At 45.6% G+C, this 15,621-nt stretch overlaps 1 protein-coding gene across 5 annotated transcripts in view; it reads right to left on the bottom strand.

Moving 5' to 3' along the window:
- Nucleotides 1-15,621, bottom strand: part of RERE (arginine-glutamic acid dipeptide repeats) — a 425,837-nt gene that overhangs the window by 56,947 nt on the left and 353,269 nt on the right. The gene's annotated exons all lie outside the window — the stretch shown is intronic.

Raw genomic sequence — 15,621 nt, forward strand, 5'->3', positions numbered from 1 at the left:
AAGCTTGGTCCCGCAAGACAAACCCCAGCCACACTTCCCGGCCAGGCGGCCTGGCAGCCACAGGTACGCCGCGACGGCCGCACTCAGGGTCCGGGCGGCGAGAGGCCGCGCCTGTCACTCGACTCCGGCTCCGGCTCCACAAAGCGCAGGGCGGAGGCGGCCGGGGCGGCTCGGCGTGTGACCGCGGCGGGGCCGCGCGGCGCGGGGCGCGGGGGGCGCGGGGCTGGGGCTGCCGCTGCCGGGGGAGGAGGCTGGAGCGCAGCGCGTAGAGCCCAGCGCGGCCGCGGGAGGCTGCAAAAGGCGGCCTGGATCTCCGTGCCCGCCCGTCGGCCCCGAGCTCTGTCCCCGCCCGGCCCCCAGCCTGAGGCTCCGCGGTCAGAGCCTCCGGCCCCCGGCGCTGGTATCTCGGTTTCCTCCCTCCGAACAGCAGGAGTAAATCCGAGCAGCAGAGCGCAGAAACTTCCTCTTACCGCGGTGAGCCCGAGCACAGGGCACCCGCGGGGCCCGAGCCGGCCCGAGCCGCCACTCGGGACTCTTCCCAGGCCGCTCCGTCTCCAGTCCTCCTTCCGGGCGGGCAGAGTCAGCAGCGCGACAGCCACACGCCCACCGCCCTTGGACTGCGAAATGGGGGGGTGGCCCCGACGACCCTCACGGTCCCTTCCGGCCCAGGATTGTGGCCGGCAGCTCCGCCGGGCCCAGGGATTAGCCTGCACCTCGCAGGGCGCCGTTTCACAACTAAATCACCGCGGAAGCTTCCCAGCCAATAAATCACCTGCCCACCGGGAGGAGAGTCCCTCCCACTCCCGATGTTTGAGACCAGTCGGGCAAATTCAGTGAATAGCCAGACTTGGCCTGCAAGACAGATCTGCAACCTCCTACTCCATTCCTGGAGGCTCTGCATTTTCAGCTTTCACCCCCTTTCTAAGATATGACTCATCATTGTCAGTTTCCAATACAATTTGTATAGTTCAAAGGAAAAATCTGTCAAGGCACAGGAAAGCAGCTCTCCTCTCATCTTAAGAAGAGTGACCTTTGTTACGTGCATGGTCAACACGCAGCCTGAGCTCCGTGCAGAACGTGTCCTCTGGGAATGCCGCAAGGCAAGAAGACTGTCCTGCCCTCAAGGAGCTCCAGTTCCGCAGGCCGGCAAGTGAAGGGATCACTCTCTGGGCCCTTGGAAAGGCAGCGGAGGGGCGAAGCGCTATGAATGAGACTAGAAGGAAGCAGCTTGATCTGCTGGTGTCTCAGAGGAAGGGACAAGGAAGAACGGGCCTGCCCGGTGGGCTCCGGCAGGGCTTCGAGCAGAGGAGTCACACAGCAAGGGCACAGAGAACATTCTAGGAACTGCAAGGAGGACAGGGTATACAGAAAGGAGTGCCAGCAGGTAAGACCGAAGAGGCAGGAGAGATCGGGTTGCAGACGGCCTTTAAGCCAGGCTGAAGTGTCATGGTCCTAACCGCAGGCCAGTTAAAAAGCACAAGCCATCCACGGAAAGACTGGATAAGGGTTGCTCCAGGGGCAGTGTGGCCTACGTCACGAATTAGGGACAGACTGGCTGCAATGCACAGAGACTAGTTAAGAAGGAGGCTGGTGAGATAACTAACCCAGGTGTGAGAAAAGGGCCAGAACTCTACCTCAGCTATCAGCTTAATTTGCTCTTTAAGTAATTACTGAGCATACAGCACTGGGAGGGATTTTTTTTAGGGGGCAGCCATAGACCTTTATTAAAACTGTGATTCATTTTCAGAAGGTAAGATAAATGCGTGTGAAGTTATTATAGAACAATCTGAGACTTCATTCAGCTGAGCGTAAGTAGTGAAGTGTAAATCATCAGGGGAGCAGGGGAGCCAGGAAGAGGGATGGAGGGTCGTGGTCCAGGATACCTTCACCAAGGCAGCGAGACAGGCTAGACCACGAAGAACCAACAGCATTTACAGAGGTGGAGGGGAGTGGGAAGACCCTCCATGAAGCACAGAGGTGGAGAATGGGAAGCGGGTTCCGGGTGCGGGGGGCTATATAAAGTTGAGGTGGGTGATCTGGCATGACTCAGACGGTGGAATGCCAGGACTATGTAATCTGCATGTAAGCTTGATGCCAAAGGACATGCAATAGGCTCACGGGGGGGGGGGGGGCTGGCACAATGAAGGTGGCAACTTGGAGAGGAGAAGTCTGAAACATCAGGGTAATGTGTCAGATTGGGGAAAACCTAAGTTCACGTCCCGATTCTTCTACTTATTATGATGTAATCACCAAGTATAATCCATTCAACTAGTGGTTATTAAGGGCCTACTATATGCTAGGAACCTCACATACATTAATCCAAAACCCTTATAACCTAGAAGGAAGTACTACTAGTACTATCTGCATTTTCCAGACAAGAAAGCTAAGGCACAGATGGTTAAGCAGCCAGACCAAGGTCACCTAACTCTTCAGAGCAAGGACAGAATACAAACCCAGGGTCCAAATTCCAATTCCTGCAGTGCCACTCTCTCAGTAAAATGGAGATAAGAGTCTATAGAGGGAGCTGTTTTCAGGCATTGTACCATTACCTGTGGCTCTGCCCTCTCCTGCTGGCCCTAACCACATCACCAATTCCTACTGGCCCCAACCACATCACCAAGCCCTCAGCATTCTTCCTAAGAAAGGTCTTTCAAAGCCCTCCTTTCTTACCCATTCTGATGCTAGTCCCAGGCCAAGCCCTTATCTCTCTCTCCTAGTAGCTACAATTTAAGCCCATCACCCCCATCTGGCTATGTATAAGCCTCTACCAAGGAATATTTCCAAACCACACGTCATCATGAGTCCCATACTGTCTTGCCTCAAACCCCAACTTGAAAAGAGCTCCTTGGCCTCTTCAGAATGGTGTTTACACCCCTTAGCTCTTAAGGACCCCTAAGGATCCTGTCTCTGCCTACATTTCCAATCAGATGTCCAGTAATGGCAACTGGTCCACTGCACCCTTTGTTGAACTCTAGACTCTGGGACATCTTTTCTATTCCTCTCCACGGTCTACCCAAGGTACTTTCAGTTTACCTCAAACCCAAGCTCAAATCCCTCCCCTGTGACATAAAGCTTCCCTGACCATTCCATCCCATTCACTTGGGAGGTGTTTATTTGTTTATTTGTATAAGGTGTTTATTTATATAAGGCCTCACGTACGCATGGAGTCCGTAAGCCCTGAGAAGACAAGAAGTGTATCTTCAGTCATTTTGCCTCCATAGCTATAGCATTAGGCAGCTGGAGCTCCCTAGTTTGGGATGCAGAAGTGAAACAAGCATGAGCTGACAAGGGCCTGGGCTTGGGTGGTCAGGGCAGGAAGGGACTGGTAAAAGCCAAAGAATACATCTTGAACTCTAACAACAGAGTTGACCTGCTCAGCTCCACGGCACCAAACTCTGCTGATTTTCCTCCTATCAACCGTCTTGATTCTTTACTCAACTTGTACATGTTAGAGCTCTTCTCGAGGCTTTGTTCTAGGCTTTCTGTTCTCTAGACCCCCTCCCAATGCGATCTCTACTGCTTCCTTGGCTTTCAGTATCACCCAAGATTGTCCTTACTACATCTAAGGCTACATCTATGGTTCAGGTCCAGCAGGAACACTTGCTCGAATGTCTCAGAGACATTTCAAACTAACTACTTCCAGAGATATGAATTCAAAATCTGGTGGTGAACAAAGACCACCAATGTCAATGTGTATCAGTGACTGTGCTACCAAGTGCAAAAGCACCATTCGTCCTACTTGAAGAAAAAAAGAAAAAAGAAAAAAAAAAAGAAAGAAAAAAAAGGAAGTAAAAGCTTCATGTGGCCCGTACTGTTACTTCTCTATGGAAAGCCACAAGGCCTCAAAACTGGCAAAACATCTGCTTCTCAGAGACCAGCCTTTACCTTGTGGTTTACCAGAAATGTAGAGTAGCCTTTAAAATCGAAACAAAGCCAACTCAGAGCAGTCAATGATGAGAATAGGTCAGTATGTTAAGTGGGTTTCTGAGGCCTTAGGCTCCTTTCCCTCTATTAATTCATCTCTCTTCAAATGAGACCTTGAAGGTTTTCAGACTTTAATTTAATAATTAACGCTACTGACTTAAAAACAGGCAGGTACTATACGCTTCTAAATGAAAATTCATAGACACAGTCTGTTTCTTAATAGCCTTCGAGTAGGTGAACTGAAATTCAGCATGTCCAGTGCTGAAATTCAAACCCTTATGAATTACTTCTATGTCCATTAGTTTTTCTGTCCCTGGCAGTGCACAGATATTAGAATGCTAGCATGCCGGGGGTGAAGGAGAAAGAAGACTGTTCATTTATGAGGCAGTAACTTTGCCTCAGTCACGGCTCCCAGAGCTCAGCAGCCCTGCCTTTTGATACTCCACAGGCTTGCCATCCAGCCACGCTCAGATGCATGAGCTCAGGATCTTGGGGTGTTGGCACTTGTTTCTCCAGTGCTGTTTGTTTCCATTCAACCTGTGTGTTCCCCAGGAGCACAAAACAAGTCCTTTTCTATTTTTGAATGCCAAAGCCAGACGAGATCCAAATATAAATATCAATTTATTTATGGCAAGGATGGTGTCCTTCGCTTTGTTTTACAACTTAGTTTGCAACTGTGCTCCAGCTTTTATTTTATTTATTGAAATACACTTTGAGGGGCCCTGGGTGGTTCAGTTGGTTAAACATCGGCCTTTGGCTCAGGTCATGATCCCAGGGACCTGGGATGGAGCCCCTTGTTGGTCTCCCTGCTCAGCAGGGAGTCTGCTTCTCCCTCTCCCTCTCGTCCGACTCCTGTATGTGCATGCACTCTCTCTCAAAGGAATCTTTCAGATTCCTTAAAATCTTTTTTAAAAAAAGAAATATATTTTGACATATATATTTAAGGTGCACAACATGTTAATTTGATTAATTTATATGCTGTACTATGACTCCCACTGCAATGATAACTGGCACCTCTATCATGTTATATAATTATTCTCTAGTTTATAGACAAATTGCCATAGTTTTCTATTATTGAGCTGAAACTTTATATCACCATTAGGAGTTACCTACCTATAATTCCTAGTAGAGACCATTTAACTCCTGGCTTTAAAAAGCGAGTTACCTGAACATAGTACTTTTAACAGACTCTGCAATGCAAAACTCTTATTTCTCGTTCTCAGTAGAACGGGAGAATAGGACACCGGAACTCAGAAGTCCTGGGGTCTTGTCTGCTCCTCTGTACCTTAAAGGAAATTCCGATAAACAGGATATAGTCTTTTTAAAGATTATTTATTTATTTGATAGAGAGAGAGAGAGAGAGATCACAAGCAGGCAGAGAGGCAGGCGGTGGCGGGGTGGTGGCGGGGGGCGGGAGCTGAGGCGAGAGTCCCATGCTGAACTCGATCCCAAGACCGTGGGATCATGATCTGACCCGAAGGCAGAGGCTTAACCCACTGAGCCACCCAGGTGCCCCGATAAACAGGATATAATTAATAGGAACTAACTTTAAACAGGAGATAATTAATAAATAAGCATAATTGGGTCCAAATGAAGTAACGTTCTCCCTTACAATAAAGCAAATGTTCAAAAGTTCCTTGTGCTGTAGCTGTGCCTGTCCCATGTCAAAGCCTCCCAAGCCCTGTGCACTGGCCTCCCCAGAAGCTGATCCTCTCCGCTCTTGGGGTGGCCGCGTGGGTCTAGGGCAAGCATCTTCATCGTCACATGTCAGTGACAGGAGAACACAGGGTAACAGCACGGTACGCAACAAAAGAAATGCCTCTGCTGAGTGTCACAGCCACACGCTGTCTCAAGGATTCCTAGTGTGTGGCCTCACCTAAGCACCACAAGGACCTTACAAGGCAGGGGCTACTACCATCTCCATTTCGCAGATGGGAAAACTAACCACATGTCAGCAAATCCTTGAACCAGGATGGAAGCTATCAAGGGTGACATACGTGAACAACTGGGGAACCTTAGGGATGGGGGGAGGTCTAGAACTGGAGTCCAGCACAGGGTGCAGATGAGGGGTGCAATAAGCATCTTTGGTTTGTATTTGCATTTAAAGATTTAAGTATTTCCTCCCGATCTGTAAGTGGTAAGTGTAAGCTATATTCTAGTAACTTAAACTTATTCTTGCTTCAATTTGTTCACCTTTTAAATTGGCCATAAAATACCTGTCCTATCTATCTCAAAACCATTACTCTGCATATCAAATTGGATAGCGCCCAGAAGTGTACCGGGCTGGGAGTAACTCTTGCAGAAGGTAGGGTGTGTTCATCTCTCTCACCTACCTGGGAAACGCCCACCACGGCTCATCTCCAGCGAGGGCTCTGACCTCTGTCTGCAGCAGATAAAGAAGCAGGAAGAGGGGGCTGTGCTACAAAAATGGCTAAAAGATAACTCTGCATTAACCCCTGGCTGAGAGCTTTCCAAATTAACTCCCTCTGGTGAATTTTAACTAGTGAATCACAGTCAGAGACTCACCAGGATTTCGGAGAAGCCATTTCTACTCAGTCCTCTTACATAACTGTTTGGAAAACACTGTAGGTATTAAAATGATTCCCACTGTGAAAATGGCTCCTTCTGCTCTACCCCGTTTTCTGCACGAAATTTTATGTTAATAACTTACTGGTTCTCAGGGGACTGAAGAGCAGGCAGAGCTGCAAATAAGCGAACTTCAGTTTTCCCCACCAGAGACACAAAAATGCAAGACCCTATGCCAGGCAGCGAGTAAGAGGAGAATGTCCACGGCTCTTCTGAGGTATAGAGCAGCACAAGAAAATCAAAGATGTATTCTACGGGGTAGGGTGAAAGAAGAGAACACCGAGGCCAAGCAGAGAGAAACGAAGGCCTCTCCGAACGTGTATGCTGCACAATGCCTACCAGCTCCTTAGTGGCTCTCACTGTCCAACCACTGCTGAGAACCCACTGTGCATCATCAGTACAGTCCTGTACGTTACAGACTGCCATCACCTCACACCCAAACACGTTTCCTGCTGGATATATACCACTAATAATGCTACCACAAGTAGCACTGCATTTTTGGTTTTAAATATTTAACACCCAGATGAAATGGTGACCTAAGGTAAGGCACTACCTCTCCAATAAATGGCATCACCATCAATTTGCCTGTGAGGAGACATGCCAGCAAGCCATGGTGGGCATTTCTAAGGGTTCTAGTATGTGCTCCTGACTTCTCATCCCACTTTGGAAGTACACTCTGAACTTACTAGCATTATTCCAGGATAGTTTATAATTTCATTAAACTTGCTACAGTTGACCCTTGAACAATGTGGGGCTTAGGGCACTGGCACCCTCCTCAGCAGCTAAATATCTATGCATAACTCCTGACTCACCAAAACTAAGTACTGATAGTCTAATGTTGACTGGAAGTCTTACCAGTTAACAGGTCATTAACACATATGTGGTATGTTACACATACTATTCACTGTATTCTTACAATAAAGACAGAGGAAAGCAAATGTTATTAAGAACAACATAAGGAGGCACCTGGATGGCTCAGTCAGTTAAACATCTTCCTTTGACTCAGGTTATGATCTTGGGGTCCTGGGATCAAGTCCTGTGTCGGGCTCCCCGCTCAGCAGGGAGCCTGCTTTTCCTTCTCCCTCTGTGCCTTCCCCTGCTTGTGCTCTCTCTCTCTCTCTCTTTCAAATAAATAAAATCTTTAAAAAAACAAGAAAGAAAAGAAAATCATAAGGAAGGGGCACCAGCTGGCTCAGTTGGTAGAGTACACGACTCTTGATCTCCGGGTTGTGAGTTCAAGACCCATGTTGGATGTACAGCTTATTTCAAAAATAAAATAATAATGATCAAAAGGAAAAAGAGAAAATGATAAGGAAGAAGAAATACATTTATAGTACTCTATTTCAAAAAAGCCCATGTGTAAGTGAGCCAGTTTAAACCTGTGTTGCTCACGGGCCAGCTGTAGTTTAAGAACAGCCAACAAGACAACAATATAAAACAGTAATTACATTTCTATGATGACTCTCAAATCTCTCTCCACATCGGACATTCCCCACCTCGGGCTCACACCTGAACTTTCTCCTTAGAGTAACATCTCCCACAGACTCAGGGTACCACAATCTCAGTGTGGACACTGATGGGTCCCAGACCACATCCTCCTCCGTATGCTCTCCAAGACAGGGGCCACTGGGGCCATTCTAGAGATGAGGAAGCTGAGGTTCATGTAAATTAAGTATCCTGTCCCAATCCATACTAATGCAGAAAGGATGGAGAAGTAAAAACGAGGTCTCAAAATTGGATTAACTGCTTAGAATCTAGATGTAAAAAACATTCTATTGTGTCTACTTATGGCAAAGGAACTAAAGAGTATTGTACTTAAAAAAAAAAAAAAGACCCTAAAAGAAATGTTACATATAGTTAATACTTGCTTTTTGAAACAAAAGAGATCATATGCTGTATAGCCATGTTAAAACATTTTCTCACAAAACAACTCAGCTTCAAGTACATGGCTCTGCCACTTGGTAACTCCATTGCTTAGGAAAGTCACCATCCTTCTCTCGGGTTTCCGAGCACTTCTGTAAGAGGAGCCTTTGGGCCTTCTGCTACCTGTAAAGCCTCAACAGTCAATGCCTCTAGTTCTTGACCACTGGGAGGTGCAGTGAGGTAGGCAGCCTCTCTCCTACACAGACGAGAGCTAAATTCTTCAAAATAAGACCCTGTTAATGCAGGGCATGTCTTCTCAACTGCCTTTACTTGGAAATTCAGAAGATTAGTAGAAGGTATCTTTTTTTTTTTTTAAAGATTTTATTTATTTATTTGACAGAGATCACAAGCAGACAAAGAGGAAGGCAGAGAGAGAGGGAAGCAGAGAGCCCGATGTGGGGCTCGAACCCAGGACCCTGCGATCATGACCTGAGCCGAAGGCAGAGGCCCCAACCCACTGAGTCACCCAGGCGCCCCAGTCGAAGATATCTTTAACATTAAATAAATTCTAGTTTTAGGGGAACCTGGGTGTCTCAGTTGGTGAAGCATCCGACTCCTGGTTTCGACTCAGGCCATGATCTCGTGGGTCATGAGACTGAGCCCTGTGTTGGGTTCTGTGATCAGTAGGGAGTCTGCTTGGGATTCTCTCCCTCTGCTCCTCCCCCAACTGGTGTGCATGCTCATGCAAATTAATTAATTAGTTAATTAATTCTTACTTTAACAACAACAACAACAATGAAAGACCTATTTCCCTGCCTCGTCCCAAAAGATTTGATAGTACTTACGACAGAAACCCAAATCCGGGCCTGTCCATTTCTAAGAGAAGTCTTCTCTAGGATCAAATATGGCAGCTGCTAAGCTGTCACAGAGACATTCTCTTTTTTGTTCTTTTCCTTTCCTTTCTAATCTTCCAAAGCCCAAAGAGTACAGGAACAAGAATGGGGGAAGATAGGGCTAACATAATTCTGCCCTGGTCCTTCCACCTTTCTTCATTCTTGAGTATCATGATCATGGACAGCTCCTGGTTCCAATCACTATTTTATATAACCCTGCCCCCATAAGATATTAGCTACAGAAACAGAACATAAAGGGGAAATGAAGTGTCAGGTCCGAAATTATTTGAGGCCAGTGGGAGGAGTCCAGCAGACCTCTTACCTCCCCAGCTGACTCCTTCTCACATGCCCCAGAAACAGCTACAAAAGCTGGGCAGCTGTCAAGCCAGCCCTTACTCCCTTGCCACATCTGTAACAATAGTACAATCAGAGAATGTTGAAGTTGGAAGGAAGCTGTAGGGCATCTAACCATGCCAAAATTCTCATTTTACAGACAAGGATCACATACTCTTTAAAACAAAACAAACTAAAACACACATACCCACAAGGCCTTGTATTTGCGACAAACTGTGTTTCTCTCCCATCCCACATGATGCTCTTATTTATGGAGTGATGAAAACACTCTTCCCTCCACTGAGGAGTGGGTCTCTGTCTCTATCCCTGACCCTGGGCGGACCTTTCAAACTGGCTTGACGAATGTAACAGAAGTGACACTGGGTAACATGAAGCTAGGTCATAAAAAAAGCTACACAGCTTCTACCCAGCTCTCCCTCTCCAGGCACATGTCTTTGGAGCCCTGAGCCACCATATTAAGGAGTCCAGCTGTCTTGAAGCCACTGTGCTACAGAGACCACACAGGGACAGAGAGAGATGCAGGTTCCAGCTCTTCCAGCCCTTGGCCATTTGAGTCCTTCTCACCCAGACTCATGAGTCAAAGAAACTTCAAGATGACTCCGACCAGCAACCTCATGAAAGTCCCCCAAGCCAGAGCCACACAGCTGAGCCATTCCTAAATTTTGATCCCACAGAAACTGTGACATAATAAATGGTCACTGCTGTTTTAAGTTGAGGTCATTTTTATTGTTGGGGTAATCTGTTATGCAGGAATAGGAAACCACTATAAGATTCATTACAAAACCACAAAAAACTTTAGCCTCCATGTCAGTCGACTATTAATTAATTAAATGAGCCAGTAAACTATTTTCCAGTTAGACTCCCTAAAACGATGTGCATGCCTTATCATTCTGTATAATCTTACTGATTTAACACACAGCTCTTATTGCCATAGGATATGACATAATATATAGGATCCTGAATACATAAGAAAATCTGTCCACTACTATATCCCTAGCACCTAGAACAGCACCTGACACAAACCACAGGTGATCTACAACCACTGGTTGAATTAATAAATGAATGTTATCTGCAGGTGAGCTGGTTTGGTCTTCCCATAACATCATTTGATTTCCTAGCCCACCTGCTTTCCAGCTTGACTCAGTGCCTCCTGATCAGTGTTCACTGTTAAGTTTCTAACTCTCTAATTACTAACTACCAAATGATTTGACACCAACTTTCCTGTGCATTCAAATGTACAAGCCCCACTACAGAAACCACACCATCCCATTCTGTGATGCCAGCTTGGCACCCAGAGTGAAGCCAGTGATTTTCTTTTCAACACAACTGTGTTAGTTAAACCCTTCCCAGGTGGGCTCAAATGTCAAGTGTTGAAGTTTAGTCAGTATTCCACTTCTCCATTCAAAGACCAAATGCCCCAAGGGAAAACGACCTCATGTTGGATGGTTTACATAGCAACTGAGCCCACTAGTAAAGACCACTGCGCCAGACCATACAGCTTTGTCTATATGCTCCTCTGAGTCTAGATGATTACGCTGAGTATATGGAAGTCCCGTTGTTATTTCAGGCCTAACAAAGCACTACCACTGGGTGACTATCAGAATGCTTCAATGCACTTTCAAGTCAAATGAGAAGTGCGTAGTTAGGCAGCAGCATTAACAGATGTAGAAATACCTCTTGCCAATTACGGCTGCCCAACTATGCCCAAATTAAAAATAACCCAACACTAATAACAGAACCCAAATGCGCATCCCTGTAATACCACCATAAAATTTCCACATAAATGTCCCTGTAAAGTGGCTCATAAATAAGTCATTAAAAAAAGTAGAACTCAGCACAGGAGGAAGGAAGAGTTAACTCAAAAAAGAAATGTGGCTTGTCTGTAAGTTACAAGGGAAAAAAGAAGTAGAGATCTTTAATCAGGAAGCCCTTTGCGAAAATTAAAACTAAAGAGTCTAGATCCGTGGCTGCCCAACAGAAACTGACTGGGAGCCACAAATGTGACCCAAACATGTAACTTAAATTTTCTAGTACTTGTATTTTAGAAACAGGTAAAATTAATTTTAGTGATACAATTTAAGTTGATATATCCAAAATATCAACACATAATCAATATAAAAAAATTTTTAAGATTTTATTAATTTATTTGACAGCAAGAGAGGGCACACAAGCAGGAGAAGTGGGAGAGGCAGAGGGAAAGAGGGAGAAGCAGGCTTCCTGCTGAGCAGGGAGCCCGATGTAGAGCTCAATCCCAGGACCTGGAGATCATGACCTGAGGCGAAGGCAGATGGCTAAGGACTGAGCCACCCAGATGCCCCTCAATATAACAATATTAATGAAATGTTTTAAATTCTCTTTATCCTACTCAGTCTGCAAAATCCAGTGTATATTGTATACTTAAAGCTCATCTCAACTTGGACTAGCATACATTTCAGGTGCTCAACAGCCACATGTGGTTAGTGGGTACCATTATCAGTGCATGTGTAGAATGATCCTTACTTCTTTTTTGTAAAACATTAGAACCCAAAGCACCAAAAGTTTTCTATTAGGCAGGCAGAACACCTAAACTGGTCAGAATTATGGACAATGGTATCACATACACAATCCTAAACGAAACACAATTAATAAAGGCTTGTTATTTCAAATTAAGTAAAATCTGTCTTCCAGAAGAACTTAAAGCAAACTCAGAAGCTGCTATGATTTGTCCCTCTTCCCAAACAGAGGAAACTGAGGCCCTGACCAGCATCAGAGGTTCACTTCAGTTCTTGCCACAGAAGGGGCTCCTGGACTTTGCTTTCCCTTCATGACAAGGGCCAGGGTTCCTCATTGAATTTGTTCATTTTAAACCATCTCCAAAAGGGGAGGGAGATCAATTATTCCTTGAGGAAATGCAGGGGAGTGAGGGGGAAGAAGAGTGTATTTCAATTACAAAAGGCAAACCTTGGCCATAAGGCAGATCTCTGTCTAGCCAGTGGTTATTATTTCTATTACAGGCATCCCATTTGGTCTCCTGCCATCCCCAAGCAGAATGGCTACCACATAGAGTCCCTCAAGGGAGGGTCCCACATCACGGCCTGGTAATGGGCCCCACCACAAGGCTGCTCTGGTGGCTTTTGTTTGGAACAATAGTGCTCCCATGATACCTCACTCTTGCTTGAAAATATTGGTATTAAGGGAGCATGAACACAGCTGTGTGTAAATTACACAAACAGATTAGATCTGTATATTTATAAGGAATACAAACATACTAATAGCACATTTACATACACAGATGCATTGGGCTGCATGCAGAGTGAAGTTTGAGTTCCAAAGTATTTCCTGCTCACATTCCTTAAAATTTTACAGAAGAAATGGTTAAGAAGTGCTCAGCCTGCTAAGTCAGGCTAAGACTCTTTCACCCTATGCAGAATGCCTCCCCAAATTAATTCCTCTTCATCTCCACCTGCAATACTAGAGTATTTGAGACTCTATAAAGGGGAAACGTCCAAAAGAATTTAAAACCTCACTTTTATAACAAAAATATATTAATATGGGATAATTTCCATGGTTAAAAGGTTATAATTATAAATGGGGGAGGGGCACAAAAGAAGGCAGTATAGGTGGAAGCAGAAAGTGAGAAGAATCTGGAAGTTCAGAATTAACTTGTCCTAAAATGACAGCTCTCCCACACACATGGATGCAGACATGTACAAAGAAGAAGGCCTACTTAAGTATCTATTAACACAGCACATAGTAAGGCAGGATTTTTGGATTTTTCAGCTAATTTTGAAAAATGGAAAGCACTCAGTATTTTATGCTTCCTGCATCAAATCCAGAACACAGATACAGGCTATCAAGAAAGCAAGGCTACGGTTCTGCGTATGATTCTATCAAGGCTTCACAGATGACCCCAGGCATGCTTGCTCATGGAAAGAGTGCATCTCAAGTATCCTAATTTAAAAGAAAAAAAAAAAAAAAAAAGCACCAACTTTTAAGCTGCTGAGTGCCAGTAAAATTTAAAAAACTTGAAAAAGAGTAATGATCCAACTAAGTAAAAATATTAATCTATACAGGTACTGACAGACACATAATAACAAGCTATTAAGTACACTATAGGCCTTAATTTTATTCTTTTAAAAAAAAATTGCAACAAAACCCTCCAACTGATATTTTTTCCCTTTTTGCTGGATGTGACTTGATAAACTCCTAGTTTAAAAAAGAAAAAAAAAAAAAGGTCCATTTCTGAGGCGTGGATTTACCACGCTCACAGTTCCACCAATAAATCACCTCCCGATCTGGGCTTGGAAAAGCACTGGCCACGGTTTGATTGCTCCAGCCCCGGGTTGCCAGGCAACCAACACAAGGGGGGAAGTCTGAGAGCAGCTGACAGATAGCCAAGTGGCTGAAACAACAGACTTCTCTCTGTCAAAAATGTGTTTCAGAGAGCCACTTCCCCACCTCTGCTCTCTGCTAAACACTACATGATTGTAAAATCAAAATCAAAAGGCCACTGTAATAAAAACACACTTCCTGCTCAATTACTAATTGTTAAAAAGCTGTAAGGAGGTCCAGATCACATGGTGTATGGCAACAGAAATGTGAGGCTGTACATGAGATAAAGTCAGCAGCATGTGAGAAATCTGATCTAAACGCAGCTCTGCAGCTTCGAGTCCGAGTCCGGGGCCGTTGCGTGGAGCGAACCAGTTGCCTAAGAAAGCACCAGGAAGAAAGTAACGAATGTGGAGATGCTCCAGAGGCAAACCAAGGAGGAGCTAGGAAGCCATAGGTCTACGTTACTTAATAACAAAACCAAGAACCTTCTCAATTGTGTGGCATCCTGGAGATTACCAGTTTTCTCCTTCCACTCACTCTGGAGCATGGGAGGGTGTGTGTGTGTCCCTAAGGCCTGCCTGTATACTGGTTACAGTAGACACTGATATCCTTCAGAGGATGCCTGTTAATAAGTCCAGGGTCTGACAGTCTAACATACCAGGCTTTTTAAAGTCATGCGGGGCTTGAACTCCCAACCTTGAGATCAAGAATCGCACGCTCCACCGAATGAGCCGGCCAGGCGCACCTACTGCAACATTTTAAACCCCTACCTGCACGCCCCCAGCTTATAATGTCGCACAGCACAGTGTGCCGCACATCACAGTGCTACCAAGCGCCCAGGCCATGTATGCAGCACTCTTTCATGAAACTGCTTCACCGAGCTGTCCTCCGGACTCCTTACAAACTGACTGTGGTACCTGGAAGAGGCTGGCACTCAGAACAGGGTTCTTTACCTTTTTTGTGCCATGGGCACTTTCGGCAGTCTGGAAATGCCTAGCCTCTTCTAAAAATGGGTTTATATGCCTAAAATAAAATATATGGGATTACAAATAAAACCAGTCATATTGAAATCTACTTATCAAAACATTAAAAACTGTAAATACACATACTTTATTAGCATATTAAATAACAAGGTCATAGAGATTTTGGTTTTTGTTAGTTTGGGGGTGCTGTTTTGTTTTCTTTATAATATAAGCTCTGATTATAAACGCCCAGAGGACAAAGACAATGATGGACTCATCACTCCCTCATCACAGCACTGCGCAGCCTGGTTCAGGGCCCAAGGCTGACCCACTGAAGCCTGGAAGATGTCTGCCAGGCTCCCAGGATGACTGGCCCTTTCCCTACCCTCAGGAGCCTATGGGGCCTGACTTTCCCTGGGCTTTCCCAGGGCCTAGGACTGGACTTGGTAGGCAAGATTTGTAGGTTCAAAGTCTGCAAACTAGGATGTGCAGACACAAAACAGACCCAAATGGTTCTAAGGGAATTCATTTCCAAGCCTGCTTTCAAAGGGTTTCCTTCCTAAATTCGCGTGGTAACGTTCACTTGCCTGCAGCACACTCCTGTGGGAAAGGAACCCTTCCTTCACCTCCCCTCTCACCAAGGCCTTCCCCTCACAGCACAGACAGAGCGCCACCCCTCTCCCACCTGGAATGCCAGCAGGCAGCGCTGCCCTGATGCAGAACCCCCC

Source organism: Mustela putorius, unplaced genomic scaffold (assembly GCF_011764305.1).
Source record: "Mustela putorius furo isolate JIRA1106 unplaced genomic scaffold, ASM1176430v1.1 tig00003853_pilon_pilon_pilon, whole genome shotgun sequence".
Classification (NCBI taxonomy): Eukaryota; Metazoa; Chordata; class Mammalia; order Carnivora; family Mustelidae; genus Mustela; species Mustela putorius.